The 19,944-nt window shown below is 38.2% G+C and overlaps 1 protein-coding gene and 1 non-coding gene across 2 annotated transcripts in view; both read right to left on the bottom strand.

Moving 5' to 3' along the window:
* LOC117984287 (zinc finger protein draculin-like) overlaps nt 1-19,944 on the bottom strand; it is a 321,299-nt gene that overhangs the window by 202,781 nt on the left and 98,574 nt on the right. The window lies entirely within an intron of this gene.
* Nucleotides 1,766-1,864, bottom strand: LOC117984841 (U6 spliceosomal RNA). The gene has a single exon (XR_004673902.1). It is a non-coding gene; the product is annotated as a U6 spliceosomal RNA (small nuclear RNA).

The following is a 19,944-nucleotide window of genomic DNA, read 5'->3' as shown; positions in this document are numbered from 1 at the left end:
TGTTTCAACCCAATTGGATGGGTCGTGGTCACGACGGGACTGCGGTGCTACGAGAGCTGAACAACTCTTGAAGTTCTAGCGAAAAGAACAAGAAAGAGGGTAGTTCGCTTCTGCCCATAACACCTCGAACTTCGTCTCATGTAGCACCACAATCTCGTCGTGACCACAACCCGTGCAATTCGGTTGAAATATTAAATAAAAACATCAAATTTATCGTGGTATCTACCCGTTATCTACGTTAAAATACATATGTCATGAAACCACAAAATAAGCTTTAAATCATTAAGTTATAGGTATGTTTATATGTATGTTATTCCAATAATAATTAATGAAGTACTTATATTAGATTAGTTCAAAGCGTAAAAAATTACCTTAATTAAAAATTAAGTCTTTCAATTAAGTTTTTACATTAAAAACAATGTTGAATCACTATATAAGATACTAGAAGTACTCTATTTGTATTCCATACGATTTATTTTGCATTCATATCACGTAAATACTGCAAAGCGTTGTACTTCTATGTTGTTACGGTGTCATAAACTCAAGACAAAGGAAAAGCGAAAATTGTTCAAAGCGTAGTTTGCGAGAGAGAAGCTGCATTTTGAAATAAAATGAAGCCTCTTTCCATCAGCTATAATAAATTACGAGTATTTTGCAAGATAAGGCATATATTCCTCATGAGATTTAAAGACGTCAAAGAATACAGTGTGGCTTGTTTGCGTTATTTTGCTTTCATCGGGAGATCGTGAGGGCATGCATCTCTAACTTTTCGTTGCCTTGCCTTAACGGAGAAGGAAAACATCGTGCGGGAACCTGCATGCCTGAGAGTTCTCCACAATGTTCTCAGAGGTTATGAATTAATTACCTTACTTCCGTGCCTCGGACAGTTAACCCGTGGTTCTTGGTTATTATCACTATCACTGTTAATCGTTAACTCAGAGTCGAAGTAAGCAGTCAATCATCATATGACAGTATATCTTCTAACTTGTATTTCGTCAAAAATGCCGGAAAGACGAAAAAAAAATCAATCGTCCGGAATAAACTTATAATCCTATTTTTTTTATTTAGATACAAGTTAGCCCTTGACTGCAATCTTACCTGGTGGAAAGTGATGATGCAGTCTAAGATGCAAAGTGACGATCGTGGCAAATGCAATTGTGCATTGTAAGGTCTACATCTCCTGAGGATGCTCCGGTGTCGGGGCGAAACGTGCGTCGAGTGTGTTTTGGGATTTGTGTGGTGCTGCGTGGTGGTGGTGCAGGTGCGTATTGCTTGCCTGGTAGCTGCTTTTTCCTGCATGGTTAGCAGTGGAAGGGCGGGCGGTGCATTTCGCGTGCTACATGTTGCATCATACAGATTCGACCTGTTTCAGCGGATTATAGCAAATTAAGGTTTTGGTTCATTGAATATCATAGACTTCCGCAAAATAACGCCTGCTTCTATACAACTCATATTTTCCTAGACACTTTGTTTTTACTTTGGTGTTGACAAAGCTATTATAATATGCGCGAGTAGACAAAAGCTGCAAAGCATTGAACGCGACGGATTACGTTATCAACCCATTGGGGATGCTGGCAAGTTGCCATCTCAACGAGAGATCAACAGGTCAGCTACATTGGGAACAGATTACGTAATAAATCTACTTGCTAGTAAACAGTGGATGCCAGTAAACACCACGGTAAAAGCTGGATATATTATGCCTACTTTTAAATAAATTAAATACTAAAGTATTCTTTTATTTGGAAGCTTGATACAAACACAGTACAAAAAAAACGTTTTTTTTTAATGTCATCCTTGCGCAGGGGCCATGCTAATCTTCTCTATATCGTTCCAATTTTAGTATATGTACTGCCGAAGCGAGTACACGAAATAATCAAAAGTCACCAAAACCGATGCATTTCAACTAAGAAAACCACCGCCGCCGCGCCGCCGAGGTAATTCGTAACACCCACGCCCCACATATCGAACTTGCGACACTAGCGACAAAAATCGGTCAAGTGCGAGTCGGACTCGCACAGGAAGGGTTCCGTACCATCGTACAAGAAATGACATTTTAAATTTTTTATTATATTTTTTGTTGTAGCGGCAATAGAAATACATATTACCTGTGTAAAAATTTCAACTCTCTACTTATAACAGTTCACGACATAATATATTCTACTTTTAACTTGTGCCAGGATATGACATTCCTTGGTAATTTATAAATGTAGTGCTACCAACGCTGTCCCCCTTCATCTCTCTCTCTCATCATCTTCTTCATTGGTTGAGACCAATAGCCCTAGTTTTCTACAAAAGTCTTTTCTATAGGAATACCACAACGTCTATCGGTTCTACGAACTATGTGCCTCGCTCATTGGCACATCAGCTTCGCAAGCTATGCCGATTACCTACTCTGGTTCTCTTACGGATCTCCCTATTTTTAATTTGATCACGTAGAAAGAGTAAAATAATGATATCAGCACAATGACGTAGCTTTAAAGCTATCAATCCCACAGTGATCAAAACGTAGCGTGTCGTGAAAGCTGAGAGTTAAGTGAATAGACCGCTGGGGCAGTTGGCAAGTCGCCCGACCAAAATGAGATCAACAGGTCAGCAAAATTGCGCCCTAAGCTATTTACGTTACGGAACAACCGCGTCACCCTTGTTACATTTACAAACGACTCGGGGAAATTACCAAAAGAGAAATAACATCCTAAATCGTGCCTTAATATGACATTCCTTTGTATTTTTCGTAGAGCAACAAACTTTAACATCCTTCATCGTCAACTGATAAACGTCGACTACTGGACATAGATCTCTTGAATAGAGGAGGGTACCTACCTACTTCTTCACGTCATGGCCTTGCACTCCCTGGATCCTACGGCTCCGTGCGACTAATTTGATGTCATCTATCCACCTTTTTTTCCGCTGGTGAAAATGCAATTACCTACGCATCCCGCACAATGGTGGGACTCACTGGCAATTTTTTCTAACCGCCTTCAGCATACCCACTAAAATCCCAGTGGTACCTTCCGCGTCAAGTATAAGGCGTCTCAGGATCCTGGATATCAGATGCGACTGAGAATGTCATCTATCCACCTAGTGGAGTGCATTCCAATGCTGTGCTTTCCGATAGTCGCTAATCCAGTATTTTGTTACAAATAATGTAACTTGTGGAACCAACTTCCATTTTCGGCGTCAACCCTCTCATGAATGGATTTAGAGAAAGTCAAATGTAAAAAATAAAAATGTAGACGAAGTCGTGGGAAAGAGCTAGTGAGTATTTTCTTATCAGGAAATAAATTAAGTGGTGGTCGTACAATGAACGAAAATTGGCGTTTCATGTCTGACAAATAAGTCCATTAGCGTTGGCAGGCCGCCCTTTCATATCAACAGGTCCAAATTGCTATATAAGCATTTCATATCACTATGCTGACCTGCCAATCGGGCTCGCTGTTATAACTAAAGCGATGTATCCTGATTAATGGCTGAATTAAGGTGGACGCACATTTGCAGGGCTCCGTACCCAAAGGGTGGCAATGGGACCATATTGCTAAACCTTCACTGTCCGTCCGTCATCCGTCTGTCTGTCAGCAAGCTGTATCTCATGAACCATAATAGATGAGAGTTGAAATTTTTACAGAGTTTGTATTTCTATTACCGCTGTAACACGTCGGCACGTCTTTTTCGATAAGGTGGTAACTAGCCATAACCAAAGCTTTCCACAAAACCAGACCATAAACAATATAGAAACTATAAACTTCCAAATTGCTCCTACCAGGAATTAAAACTCCTACTTAGATTTATAGCCTACAGCACTCAACAATGCACCAGGGAGTTTTCCGATTTTTTTTTAAATATTTGTAGATATGAATTCTTTATAATCTTGCAGCCGTATCCGCACTGTAAACTCCGTGAAGGAAAATTCGGTAGTCAAATTGTGCCCTATGTCCTCATCAGCAGTCCAAGAACGATCACTGCTACAACGCGGCGTTTTCTTTGACAAAATGTTGTGTGAGTGTGGCTCTTGCAACATTTTTTCAACAGAGATGTGTCGCATTGATTGTGCTCGGGCTGCAGATTTAACAATGGCATTGGCATCAAAAAATGAAATGCGGTATGGCTGACCCATAACGGATGACTACATAAAAATCCGTTGCATAGATACTGTTATGGAACAAAAAAAACAGGCCTTCAACAAATAATTGCGACACGTACGATGAGTGCAAAGTAATGTGCGAGTACCAAAGCTCCATCCGTTTGCAATACAATAGATACAATGGGCTGATTGAAAAGCTTACATTAACATTAGCTTACATTTTAATAAGTTAATACATTTTTACATCGTATTTTTTGCTATCTTATTATTATTATTTAGGGTTCCGTACCTAGAATCATGAAATTTGGCAGGTAGGTAGATCTTATAGCACAAATAAAAAATAAATTTGTAGATTCTCCTTGTGAATTTAAAACCTTTTAAAACTCTCAGGCGTGAACGGTCAAGGAAAATATCGTGACAGAATCACGATATTTTCCTTGACCGTTAAAGCTAGTGATATTTACTGGACCTGGAAACTGACATAGGCTACTTTTTATTCCGGAGTTCCCACCGAATTTTCGAGAACCTAAATCCACGCGTACGGAGTCTCATACATCAGCTAGTAAATATAGGCTTCGTAGATAATAGAAAGTACAAATGCATCGAAGTATTGAACAACGTAGATATTTGCTAGAATGTCAGTAGTCTGTATTATTAAATTTTCTACTGCAGCCCGGCCAGTGGCACAGTCGTGTCATTGGTTTGTCGGTAAATTGTAATCTTAAGAAGATTACAATTTGAAATGAAATTGAATTAAGATGTTTGGTGTATTCAGAATCATGAGCAACCCATCTCCGGGTCTATTGCGCACGAATCTTTGTTCAGAATGGGAAGAATTTATCCCACGGTATACCACGCTGGCCTGTACATTCCAAAACAGATTTTTATTTATTTTAATGTGTTTTGATTTATCGTGCAAAATGTTGAAAAAAATACTCGAGTACGGAACCCTTGATAGGTATGAAAGAAATTAGTATTTTTAGAATGTAACTCCCACCCGTATGTTCAATGCTCTTTTTACGTGACGCGACCTATTTGCCCACTATTTTATAAAAGAAATAATATGAGAAGACGCGGTTCTCTACGGCACGGAAGTACTCGTATCTAACACAGCATGGAATGTTGGAATGTGCGACGGATGAAACTGGGCGAGTGCCGGGACCGGCAGGCTTTACGACTGACCCGGTTAAAACATTTTAATGGCAAAATTTGTACGTAGGTACAGATTAAACTACATTTTAGTGTTGTAATTTTTAATTTGTATGGGTCAGTTTTACCTGCCATGGCCCAAGTGGGAGAACCAAGAGTGGTGCGGAAGGGGTGCTCCACCCCGGGCCCCGGTTCTAAAGGGGCCTCCAAACCTTGACAAATCCTCATCATCAAATCCAAACTCAGGCTAAAAACTTTTGAATAAGTATTTGAGTAAGAGTCATTCCCTAAAGCTTCTTAAGGATCGTTTTTGTTAAATAAAAGTATAATTTTCGCGCTTGCTTCGCTTGCTGTTATACTCTTGCCTAAATTACCATTTGCTGTTTATTTTCAAATCTACTGTTCTCTTTCATTATTTGAGTAGGTACCTAAAGCTCTTTTTTGTGAAATTCAAGTAAAAATAATTCTCCACTTCACTGTCGATAGCACAGTGTCTGGTTGCTTATCTTGTAGGTTTTTTGAAGTACCTCGCTCCCCGACCCTAAAATAAGAACAAAAAGCCCATGAAGTTCGAAGGAAACAAAAATACCAAATTCAGACCTACAAAGTCTGTTACCTATTCAGTTACTGACTGAGGTCAACGTTGCTTATACTGGGTAATCAAATATAAGCTAAAATCCTATTATATCAACAAATTGTAATGCTCCCCAATTTTTTTATCAAATGTAATGTAATAAGGGTTTCTATAAACAATGTAAATTGTTTATAGAAGCACTATTATTATCAATATGTATTAAGAAGTAGACGGAATGACACACTTTTTAAACCTTCGTGGTTTTTTGCTGTGTCTAAATTGGATTTGTTAAACATTCTTTATGTTGGTAATTAAAAAAAAAAAAAAAATGGTATGAGTTGTTGCAACTAAGCCACAGATCCCGTGCATTAAGACCATCGGAGCCCGGAGCGGCTTCGAAGGGGCCTCAATCATTAGGTAATGCTGCTCCGGGCTCCGATGTCTTTACGAGGGATGTGTGGCTTGGTTGCCACAACTCATACTACTTGATCACCCAGTGTAAGCAACTTGACTTCAGTCAGTAACTGAATAGGTAACAGACTTTGTAGGTCTGAATTTGGCCTTGTCGTTTCCTCTGAACCTTGGAAAGCATGTAAAGTTATCGGTTCTGGTTAACACGTTATAATCGATAAACATAGGTTATAGTTGGAATCCCGTAACTACAACAGAGTCGTAAACGGAAAGTCCTAGGTACTCATCGCAGTATTATCCCAAGAAAACTTCTAATACTTAAGGCCGATTTCAGTTACATAATACATTCATACACAGTACATAATATGTTAGTTATGAAGATAATTAGATTGGTTGCATTTTCCCGGTAGTTGCACTTGCCTCGCTGGACTATATTGAATTTTCAAAAATTCTATCATAGGGGATGTTTACATCATAATAGTTATCAATCCATCCAGTAGTTTGGGCTGTGCGTCGATAGGTAACTCTGCTAGTCAGTCAGTTAGCTTTTCCTTTCTATTTAGATTTTTGTAATTGTTTATTGTGTATAATATGTGTTGAATCAATAAATAAAACAACTTCTATTCTATTCTATGTATATGCTGTCGTATCGGAGTTCTGTCGTGCGTTCTTTTAATTTCAACAGATTATTGCAAAACTTCTAAAAAAGGTCTTAAGAAACGCAATTCTTTTTCCTGTACACAATACTTCAAAAGTCCAAACAGCAAATCTTATAATCCAGTTATAGCTTAAAACCATAAAGTTTAATATTCAAACTTCATTAAGAAATCCAATGCATCCAATAAACCTCTAGTCTAACATAAACGGTAGGCGGGAACTATTTCATTAAAGCAGAATGCCTTTGTAACAGTAATCAGGCTTGTACGACCGCGGTTACATTTGCCGATATTATACCTACACATTATAAGTTTTAAAACACATTGGTACCTGAAGATCAAAGTTATCGAACAGTGTAGTTTTGCCGTAAGTCGTAATCAGTGTCAACATACGGATCTGCGATACGGTTGGTGACTATGTGGGCCTCATAAGAAAGCTCAGAGTCACTCACCAGGCGATGGAGTTTTTTTTCGTGGATCAGGAGATCCTTAGAAGAATTAGAGTAAGTGGGATATCGCATAGTACAAGGATTGAAGAACTTAAGGACGTTGGAGTCTCGTGTTGTTGGAATAGCGACCTCGCACTGGAAAGCGCAGCGGTTGCAGACCCCTCCTAAATGGACAGGCGATATCAAATGAGTCGCAGAGAGCCACTGGATACAGGTGGCGCAAGATACACATTACAAATAGGATTGATTAATAATTTCGTTCGTTAATCTCTAATATAATACCAATCATCATACAGAAAATGTATCAGGTCAAGAGTAATAGAAAAATATCAGTGATACTATCATTTGAGATTACCTATAAGAAGTGACGACCTCCCTGGCGCAGTGGTAAGCGCTGTGGTCTTATTAGTGGCAGGTCCCGGATTCGATTCCTGGCAGGCATTTGGAATTTTATAATTTCTAAATTACTGCTCTGATCTGGTGGGAAGTTTCGGCCGTTACCACCCTACCGGTAAAGCAGTGCCGCCAAGCGAATAAGCGTTCCGATACGATGCCGTTTAGAAACCAAAGGGGCATGGGTTTATTAAAAACTGCCATACCCCGTCCAGGTTAGCCCGCTTCCATCTTAGACTGCATCATCACTTACCACCAGGTGAGATTGCAGTCAAGGGCTAGCTTGTATCTGAATAAAAAAAGGGTAGATTTACTTACATTGCGTTATTTTACCTTTATACACATCAACTCTGTCTATCAGTCATCTCTTAGAAAAGCTTTGTCTATTTCAACACGTTTTTTCAGTCCAGTTTTCAATTCACGGCTACGCAGGCACTGGGCGTAGCAAAAAACTGGACTGAATTGAATGAACGTAGTAGTTTCTCAACTATCGGAAATTGAATGTCCCCGGTTTTGACTCTGACACCGACGAGTGTCGCTGACAAACTTATGGTTGCCAATAACGTTAGATACTTTTTTACCTCTTATCAATGAAAAAATCTAACTTATCTACAAAGTAAAAGACATTTATTTTGAACAAAGATATATATAGAAGCCCTAACAGACTGAATAGGGTTTTTTGTCATAAATAAAGTCATCATTCGTCTGATAACGGTTAAATCTAAGCGTCGAAATTGCACCTATATACCTACGCATGGGAACGTATATTGTTGTCTGATTAATGGAAGTACAACTCTTTTTGAAGCTTTTGACCTTTTCATAAATACAATGAACCAAAAGCTTAATTCGCTATAATCCGCTGAAACAGGTCGAATCGCCCGCCCTCCCACTGCTAAACATGCAGGAAGAAGCAGCCACCAGGCAAGCAATACACACCACCACCACGCAGCACCACACAAATCCCAAACACACTCGACGCACGTTTCGCCCCAACACCGGTGTCGGGGCGAAACGTGCGTCGAGTGTGGTTGGCACGCAACATAAGCCTAAGCGACACATTAATTCTAAGATAAGTTTGAGCTGGTGTAGGACGGCCACGAGCCGTGCACACAGAAATACATTTCGAAGTACTGTCGGAAAAGGTGACATAATTTGCTACTGTTTCATTGTGAATTGAAAAAAAGCTATCAAAATTCAATCTGCCGCCGTGGCCCTTAAACCTTTATTAAATAGCGACGCAAAGCTCCCCTTCTACGCTCACGTCCAATAATCAAAATGTTTAAGCTCAAATTAGGGAAATGGCTGCCAATTTTTCAATGTCACGAGTCATTAGATAGGGGAGAGTCAGGGAGGGCTTAAAATAAAACAAAGGTCAGAGTCGGCTATGATGACGTCATCAAATGGCGTAATTAAATTAGACCGCCTAAAGCGGCTCTCGAGGGGATTTGAGGAGAGCACGCTTATCCCAAATGTCCTTTTTTGTATCATTGAGCTGGGTTGACACGGTTAACTGTTGCATGTTAAATATTGTTTTTTATTAGGTATTCAGTATTGAAAATAAAAATATATCTCGTCTCACGATGCCAAAAATTAATAAAAAAAGTATAGTGTGCCGTGTGCTTAGGTTTAGTATGTGTATTTGGTACTTAGGATTTTATTATAATATTTATAGTTGACAAAATTTGAGTATCAAAACTAAATAACGTCAGACCTTAAAATCCTTGATTTAAAGTAAGAAATTCAGTATTATTAGCGTATCGTAGTTGAGATTAGTACTTGTCGTTCTCGTAGCGTGATCGTAGCATGTGCTACGCAGGTTACGGAATCCAGAAGTCTGCATCCGCAGCTAATCATTGTTCAACTTCATTGCTCTTATTACTTGCTGATGCTTGCAACTTCATCCACGTGGATTTAATTATGTTTTTTAACAAGAAAATTTTATGGGATATTTATCATATCGCCAAGATAGCACCTTTGTGCCAAACTTTGTTAAGATCAGTTAAGCAGTTAGCCATGAAAATGTAACAGATAGACAGACGCCCTTTAGAATAGTATGCAAGAATGGATTAGTAATGGATTAAATTATAATAATGCGTGATTATAATATTCATGTGTAATAAATAATTCATATTATAATAATTATGTATATCTGTCGTCACTTTCGAACGTAATAACATCCAATAATGATAATACCTAAACATAATTTTGAGATAAGTACTGAGAGCTAGTAGTTCCATTCCGTTCCACTAAGTGGTTCCATTCAAGTAGTATATTCGCAGTTATAAATCAAAGGAAAGTTTACAAATTCACGACAATGCAAAGTTAACGAAGGCAAGGTTTAGGAGGGTTGATTTATTGACGTAATCTGCACATCACAGGCCGGCGATATGAACTAACGAATACTGTTTTCTTTTTGCGTCGATTCCCTTAATACTGAGGGTCTAACCCTTTCCATTATACTACTAGCTGATGCCCACGAGTTCATCCGCATTAATTGTCCGGGATCAAAAGTAGCTTATGTCACTCATCAGGTCTTTTAGTATACCCATGAAAAAAATCACGTCAATCGATTGCTCCGTCGCAACGTGATTGAAGGACAAACCAACACACAAACACACTTTCGCATTTATAATATTATACTAGCTGATGCCCGCTACTTCATACGCGTGGATTTAGATACTTAAAATCCCGTGGGAACTTTTTGATTTCCCGGGATAAAAAGTAGCCTATGTCGCTCTCCAGGTCTTAATCCATACCCATGCAAAATATCACGTCAATCCGTTGCACCGTTGTAACGTGATTGATTGAAGGACAAACCAACACAAACACACTTTCGCATTTATAATTAGGGTACTGATTATAGGTAGTGAGGTAGTGATTTAATATCTTTTCTTGGGATAATAATGCGGTTAGCTCTTAGATTCTTTCACACAAGATATGGGTGATGTGCCGTAGCTGTGACGCCGCATGCCAATCGGTTGTAAAGGTTAAGCAATGTTGACTCATGACGGTAACTGGATCGTTGACCAACTTTAGGGTTCACAGTGACTCTTTACCTGTTCTCCGTACCTTGGAGAGCATGTTAACCACAAAAAACTTACCTAAGAATCGAAGTCGTTCTTATTAAGTCGATTCGTATGTACAAAGTTATAATCGTAAAAAAAAGAAAATGCAAAAAGAAAAAACTTTATTATTCTCTTTACATTGATTGCTTTAAAAATAAAGAACGGTAACAACTGCTTTAGTTAGAAACTGTGTTACAGTTGTTAACGCCCACCTCCAGATTGAGAAATTACAAAAGAAAAAAAAGAACAGTGTTAAAAATCAAGGTACATTATGTTAGATTCCATAGATACAAATATAAATGTGTATGTGTGTGTTTTTCTGTGTATGTCTTCCAACACTTGTGATAAATTGAAGAGGCCCCGACTTTTAGCAATGAAGTATACAACGTAGATAGAGATGCTACAATTTACCCTTTTCATGCTTTGCCTTGTTCGGATATAAACGCTTTTAATGAGTAGTAGGTATGCTGATTACAGTGTCACTCTACTCGTTAGTGACTTTTCACACCTACACTTAAACGTTTTTGAACGACTCTACACTTGTACAGTGTACAAGTAGGTACTATAAAGTAAGAGTCATTTTGTGGCTTTTATTCTATTACCCATTTATATGCACTATAGGTATTTTTACACTATTTATTGTTAGTAAAAATAGTGTGCGCAAAACAATAAGTCCAATCTGAACACCGCCAGTACAAGCGACTATGGACATGTGCATACCTAGCTTTGTTGCTGACTGTACAAAAAAATCGGTCAATTGCGAGTCAGACTCGCGAGCCGAGGGTTCCGTACTCTGGTATTTTTCACGTAAATCAAAAACTATTATGCATACAAATAAATAAAAATCTATTTTAGAATTTGCAGGTAAACCCCTTTCATGGTATCGCTATCCTACTTGGTATAGTTATCTTACAATTTATTTTTTTGTGATGGTTTTCGGATTTATTTCTTTACTTGTGCTATAAGATCTATCTACCTACCAAATTTCATAATTTTAGGTCAACGGGAAGTACCCTCTAGGTTTTCTTGACTGACACGACGGATAGAAGTGTGTCTGTCTGTCTGTCCGTCTGTCTGTCTGTCTGCTAGCCTTTCACGGCCCATCCGTTCAACCGATTATGACAAAATTTGGTACAGAGATAGCTTGCGTCTCGGGGAAGGACAAGGCTACTTTTTATCCCGGAAAATCTCAGAGTTCCCACGGGATTTACTAAAACCTAAATCCACGCGGACGAAGTCACGGGCATCACCTAGTTATCTATATTGCAGCACAGACCTTACTGTCTTCAATAAACTTCAGCAACAGGATTCGAGCCATGAAAACTTTGAAACACTTTATAGTTCAAACTCACGTCGAACTGCAATTGATCTTAAAACTGCGATCACAGCTACTAAAGTATAAAAGATATCTTTCTATACACTTAGTAAAAGAAACTTTCAAAGAACACAATCGTGTGCAACCAAGTAGGTAGAAGCTTATATTTTAATGTTGAAAATGCTTTCAGTATTGAATCGCAGTTAACTTACAAAGGATAATACAATAAAACTTAAAGCTAGCCTTATCTAATTACTATATAAATCATGACCGCGTGGAATGGTGCCAAGAATACTGGCTGCATTTCCGCGCTGGACAGCCAGGCTGATCCGCTGCGCAAAAAATGAGCCAGCCCTTCTGTCACCAGTTGAGGCTATTAATCGCGGTGAAATGTCTCGTAAAAATTTTTTAGCACTAAGACTCCATGGCCCCAGGGTCTCCACGGCAAACGGCACAAAAATGTAACTCTCTATAAGAGAGGCATACTTGCGCCGCTTGCCGTTTTCAGCTGTTTCTGCTGCGGCTCCCGGTCTTGATGCTGTCTTCCTGATATGACACGGGGCCAATGTGTCAACGCAAGTTGCGTCCCACATTAGCGCCCGTCCCCGTTCCCAGGGAACCAGCGTCAATCAATCAGGTCTCTTGCCATCATCCCGACTAATCCCTGCCGGCTCAATGAGCGCAGGAATATTTATGGTGGCAAGAGCTCTTTTAATTGTATCGTTAAGAGAGCCATGCCTAAACAGCCTACCGGAGCTCCTTTGGCAAGAGAGTCCGTGGATTCCAAATTTATCAACCTCTTTTCCACACGGACATCTGTGCTGATGGCACAGTGGTGTTCCCAATCTGAGACCTAGAGCCACACGAAAACTTTCGTTATCTAAAAGTGTGCCGAGATTTTTTGATGGCAAGGCATGCAGCCAATACCCAGATTCCTTTTCGGATAATGCTAGAAGCCTGATAATAATGTTATCTTAAACTAGGTAATGCTCCGCATGCGTTTCAATACTACTCATACGACACTATTGTATGTTGATAGTACTGTATCAGAAACCTTTCAGCAATCATGTACCTTACCTAAAAAAGCTGTATTAAGTTCAGCCATGGACGCCATGATTTTTGGGACGTTTTGGGTTCCGTACCGCAAGGTGAGACAGAGTGACTTAAATGAGGTTTTTTGCAGCGGGAAAATTTCTAATTTCATGAGAAACCAGAAAATTTTCGCAGACGGAGTCGCGGGCCACTGCTAGTATTGTATATAATAAAAACTGCTTATCTTAACAAAATATTATTATGAAAGTAATAAAAAATGTTTGATAAGCACCATGAAATTGAGTAGGTAAAAATATCGCTTACCTGTATAAAAAAATTTAAATCGAAAAGATTAAGCCAAGCGATTATCCCTGCAGAAGAAAACTTTTAACCGTATTCCCAGTTAGATTGCGTCTTGTTATTGAAACGCTCGACACCCGGTGCGCTACGTCCAGCGATATCTTAATGTTCTACTAGACGCGGCGCTTTATACTTAGTTTTAAAGATAAACTCAGATTAAACCACATTATCATACTTTTATTTAACTTTATAAATATAGATGATTCCGGCTATACTCACGTGGTTAGTCGAACGGCTGGAGTATAGCCGAAATCTTAAATATATAAAATGAAAAGGCGACTGACTGACTGACTGATCTATCAACGCATAGCTCAAAATACTGGACGAATTGCGCTGAAATTTGGCATGCAGATAGTTATTATGACGTAGGAATCCGCTAACAAAGGATTTTTGAAAATTCAACCCCTAAGGGGGTGAAATAGGGGTTTGAAATTTGTATAGTCCACGCGGAAGACGCGAGCATTAGATAGTCATCTATATTATATAAATCACTCACGATAAATTCTCACATATTTTACAAGTATCGCCATTATCAAGCTTAACCAGAGAGTCCACAGAGTCTCCCAAAGCAGAGACTCTTAGAAAAAGTCAGGCCGTGTATCTGTGTAGATTATCAACAATTATTCCATCTAACAATAGTAACAACATGTTCCAACGAACACGGCTGTCCGCACTCCTATCAGCCGTAATCCGCTTTCCACGCAGTCCGTTGGTAAAAAATAAACTTGTACGATAACTCTATATTATATGAGCGCCGCATCTAGTGAAACATTTATATCGCTGGCTACGTCCGAGCAACCGTGAAAAAATAGCACGAGAAAGGAAATTTAATAAGGACGTAGTAAACATTTTCAACGTTCATGGTAGTAAAATAAATGATAAAAATAAGATTGATAAAAAACTTTTAACCGTGCCGTGAATTCTTTTCGCTATAAAATAAAATCTGTATAAAAGCTGTAGCTGTAATATTTTTAACATCACTTACCACCAGGTGAGATTGCAGTCAAGGGCTAACTTGTATCTGAATAAAAAAAACGCTACTTTATTCCACAAGTACCTAACAATTATTTTAGGGAAAAATCGAGAGTCATTAAGAACCGTAGCGCATCCCCCTATCTAGGTTAAGAGATCCTTATAAAATCAAAACCTTATAATAATAAATACTTTTGAAACGAATTTCAAAGGAAATAAGATTTACACTTACAGCCGAATAATCCATCATATCTGCTGTAATCTGCAGATAAGTTACAGTAACATTTTTTTCTGTCAAAAAAGAATATACCTGCTTACAGATTTTGATAAATAAATAACTTAAGATGTTGCTAAGAGCAAAGTCAGAGTATGCTCTATAGAATAAACTGTAGATCTCCGCTGAAGTGTAGTTCAGAGGTTTATCTTCGTCGAGAAAAATATTCTTACAAAAGAAGGCTTTGGAACGATGTTAATAATTTCATGTGAATATTTTTAATTGCTGAGTCAATTTATAATTTTACCTATTTATTGCTGCGTATTTAACAGAGGTTTCTCCAATTTATATTGATGCAAAAGTGATTATCACGAATGTGCAGAGGGACAGCAACATAAATAGGTATCATATACCGAAAGTTGTCAGGTGGGGACTTAGTTAATTCCTCTTAAATAAGAGCACGTTAAGACAGCGGTGTCCCGGTTATTATCATCTGCATCGATAATAATTAAGAGTCTGAACCTTATTCTCTTATTCGCGGAAGGATCTGAGAACCCTCCGCATTAAAATTGTCCCAAGAGAACTCCTATCATCAAGTGATTAATGGAAAGGAGTGACGATACTCAGCTCAGTAATGAGGAGTACGATGCAGAGTTGATGCAGAGAGAAATCTGTTTTTTAAAATCCTTTATTTGAAAATTCTGAATTCGGTGTACATTTTTCAGCTTGACATCCTGAAACTCTCTTGAGTACTCAAGAAATTAGAGTATGTTTAGAAATAACAAAATTATATTTTTGAACTATATACTAGTACCAACAAGTAGGACAAAATTATAACGGATTTATATCACGGGGGTATGCCCCATAAAAGGTAGAAAGGCGAGGTAAAATTCACTGAGGGGTCAAATTGGAGAAGGGTAGCCATAGACTTAATATAAAATGATAGATAGGTACCGACAATAGATCAATGATAGTGGCATATATTATCTACTAGCTGATGCCCGCAGCTTCGTCCGCGTGGATTTAGGTTTTTAAAAATTCCGTGGAAACTCTTTGATTATACGGGATAGCCTATGTCACTCTCCAGAGGGCCTAACATACGCCCCGCGAGAAAATTTTGTCTACGCATTATCTAGTGTTTCTTCATACAAATAAGACGAGTAAATGCGTAGACAAAATTTTCTCGTGGTGCATATGTTAGCCTAACAGGTCATTAACTATACCCATGCAAAAAATTTCGTCAATCCATTGCTTTGCGACGCGGTTTAAGGACAAACAAACACACTTTCGCATTTAAATGCGAAAGTGTGTTTGTTTGTCTCTTGTGTTTATAATCACTACCCTTATTATAAAATAAGGGTAGTGATTATAATAAGGGTAGGTGCTAATAATAATATTTAATCCAAGTTCAAAGCATAGGTACCTTCTTTGGAATTTAAAAATGAGATAGAATATTTTAGTTATCTATAGAATTGTCTGTGTTATTTTAAAATTGAATACTTTCGCTACTTAACAAAATATAAAACCTAATCCAGTTGGAAATTTGTTGGTTTTTACGACCTGTATAAATTATTGTCTGATACAAAAACGGCTTTATCTCAAAAGAGCCCCAACAAAATTTCAGGTAAACAAAGACCACAATAGATAACAATATATTACTTATAATATTAATATTATGATGGTAATGTATTTTTAGTTTAAATCGAATCAGATGTGTAATTTATTTAAAAAAAAACAATATATATACATAGGTAGGTCTCTCCTACAAGAGTAAGTATATCTATCTACCCCCTCACTGATAATATTAGAATACTTATGTCATGTGTCCTAGTGACCTTTTCCCGCCTTTATAACACTTCCCTCTATTCAGTAATATTGTGCGATATACCTACCTAACTACCTACTACAATAAAAGTTAAGAACATGAATAGGTTTATGGACACAAGATAATGTTCAAAAGTTAAAAAAACATTAGGTATTTTTTCACATTTCAAAATGGCACTATGCAGCTGCCATAGTTATATTGGTAGAGCGTAGCGAAACCAATAATTCATCTATGTTATATAGTTATTTTTTTCAAAAAAATTATAGCCATTGTCACTTGGGATGATGTACCCAAGGATTCTAACGATATACCAATTCTGTTCAGGCCTTTAGCAGTTGTGGTAGAATGCTCACATAACTCATATATTATAGTCGCTACAAAATGACTCCTCACGCGCCATTTTAACTCTATAGGTCAACTGTCATGTCAAAAGTACGGTTCACCTTTAAAATAAGGACTAAATTTAGGAGGAGTTAAATTTTGCGCGTAACACATACTTAAAGGCATATAATAAATGAACCCTGAAAAGATTACACCACTCTTTTTGAGCGGTCATGTATAAACTTATATTACTACTCCTGAAATTCCAATAGGCACGTTCTAAAAGTCAAAACTGTTAAACGAGAAGGCAAAAAAAAGAATAAGCGAGCTGCAGCCAGAAATATCGCATCTGCCATGTACCTAATCTCTCGAGGTGAACGGCTACGAGGTCTGAAGCACTTTGCTGTATTATGTTATTGTAGCTGCTCCTACTTTGACGTTTCAGCGCGATTTCCTTTTAACATCCATCCGAAACATATTGTGCATTTGGAATCAGATTTACATACTCGTAGGTACACATTAATGTAAATGTTATGGTGCTGCCACATTGCTGGTATTGGAACGTTATTTCAAAGTCAAAATAAAGTCAAAGTAAAAATCAAATAGTTTATTCAAAGTTGGTACGATTGGACGAGGATTGTACACTTTTGATTGTCAATTGTTGAATTTGTAAGATAATGATATTGTAATGGTGAAACTTTTAGAAAGAGATAGCAGATTTGTAGAGCGTTGTCCCTGTTGTTGAGACCGACAAAACGTCATATAGGTATGAGTGACAGAGACAACACTCTACAAAGCTGAGATGTCATTCTAAAGGCCGATGTACATCACTTTCGCCTTAGAGGCTTACTGTACGTAAACTTGAAACTAAAGTTACAATGGTACCAAACGCGCCTAGGATGCTCAGCCGGGCATTCTTTTTACCATCACCACTTCACTAACAACTTATTAGGATTTTAGCATAGAGCTGCAAAATCGTCTATCCGTACAATATCGAGTGTGCTTTGGCTAAAAGAGCAAATTCCTAAATCTAGTTAGTACTTTGTTCTCTTTGTTCTACTAATCTGTCCGAGAATTCTCTCGTAAAGTACCGAAGAATGTAACAAGTGAAAATCACAAACTCCCACTCTACAGCCAGCGACGGTATAGTTACTACAAACAAACTTTAATGTAATTCGATTTAAAAGTTTACTTGGCAATGGAGTGTTCTGTGAGACTAGCTACTGCCTCCAAACTGCAAAACTGTACTTTCAACTGCTTTGGTACCAAACAGTTAGTAACTGAAGTCGCTGAAAATGTAAAAACCGGAAATAAAATTGGCAGAAACTTTATTGTGCTCAGTAGGTAGCGAAATAGTGGTAAGACTGTGTATTGCTCTGGCCAAAACTGTTTGTCATGAACAATAATTTCGTTTTTAATTTTAAACATTACCTACACAAAGACGCAACGTAATGACTACACCATTTATACAAATTACACTTGTATAATCATCATCATTAACCGATAGAGGTCCACTGCTGGACATAGGTCTCTTATAGGGACTTCCACACGCCACGGTCTTGCGACACCTGAATCCAGCGGCTCCCTGCGACTCATCTGATGTCGTCCGTCCACCTAGTGGGGGGTCTTCCGATACTGCGTCTCCCTGTGCGAGGTCGCCATTCCAGGACCTTGGGACTCCAACGTCTATCGGTTGTACGAACTATGTGCCCCGCCCATTGCCATTTCAGCTTCGCAACCCGTTGAGCTATGTCGGTTATTCTAGTTCTCCTACGGATCTCGTCATTTCTGATTTGATCATGTAGAGAAACTCTAAGCATAGCTTGAGTGACTCTGAGCTTTCTTATATAATAATACTTTGAGCTCACTTGTATAATACTAGTATACACTTGTAGTATACTTAATAGTACTATGCGAAAGTTAGTCTGTCTATCTGTCTGCTTGCTTTTCACGACCCTTCCATTTAACCGATTTTGATGGAACTTTGTACATAGTTGGCTTAAATTCCGGAGACGGATATAAGCTGCTTCTTATTTAGGTTCTTATTTGGTTCATAAACATGGCACTGTGCTGACAAGCTGCCAATAAATTAAATCAAATGGTTTATTCAAAATAGGTAATAAATTTTGATAGTCGGTTTTTACATATTATGTAAGGTGATAATTTTTAAGAGAACTTAAAAACTAAAGCTACGAGGGTTCCAAACGCGCCCAGTTCTGAGAAAAGCCCACAGCAAACTCAGCCAGGCAAAGCTTTACTTTCAATATTAATTGAAAGTAAAGTTTTGCCTGTATGTTGGGTCATCGAATCCTTTTCTCCAGCGCACCACATAAATTTTTTCATGCGAACATGAAAAACATTAATCTAAATAATTCAGGACAGTTTTAAATTACATTTCAGTAATAAAAAGCAAACAAGTTTATTATTGCATTCAAAAAGGCAAGTATACACGTCACTCTCGACATCTTATGATTAACGACTGAGAGTCAGCCACAGTGCAGCGCCAAGATTGATATTCCGTTCGACACGACGCAAATCTGTCGGGGTTTACATAATACCACGCACGTTCTGTAAGCCGATTTGCCTTTCAATAGTAGAAGCTGAAAACCAGACTAACTGAAAATATTAGGTACAGTTCTTGCAATTCTCGAAGGCGAGTGAACTTTACTTGTTGTTACGTCGAATACACGGACAGCGCTTAAGTGTGCGTGCACGTGGGACCAATCAGTCGCGAGCAAGCGCTCGCAAACGCACACATTTACTGTACCTTACTTAACGATTTACACACAAGCATGAACCACTCGCCCTCGTGAAATGCAACTATACAAGTAGTAGAGTATAACCATACTAGTATCCACAGATACTTAATTCATACTAAGTAAAATCATAAAATGCGAAAGTCTGCCTGCTAGCTTTTTACGGCACATCCGTTTAAATGATTTTGATGGGTGCAGAGTTAACTTATATCCCGGGGACGGACATAGGCTATTTTTGTCCCGGAAAATCAAAGAGCTCTTTAAAAAAATACGGAATTATTTTAATTTTTTTCACGTTTTTTTTGTGAAATTTTATCAGTAATCATCAGTACTATCACCTGTCTTTGTTTTCGCTAGCGTTCTAATAGCACCCT

This window comes from Maniola hyperantus, chromosome 8 (assembly GCF_902806685.2).
Source record: "Maniola hyperantus chromosome 8, iAphHyp1.2, whole genome shotgun sequence".
NCBI lineage: Eukaryota > Metazoa > Arthropoda > Insecta > Lepidoptera > Nymphalidae > Maniola > Maniola hyperantus.
Note: the sequence above shows the minus strand (reverse complement) of the source record. Positions and strands in the feature narration are given on the sequence as shown.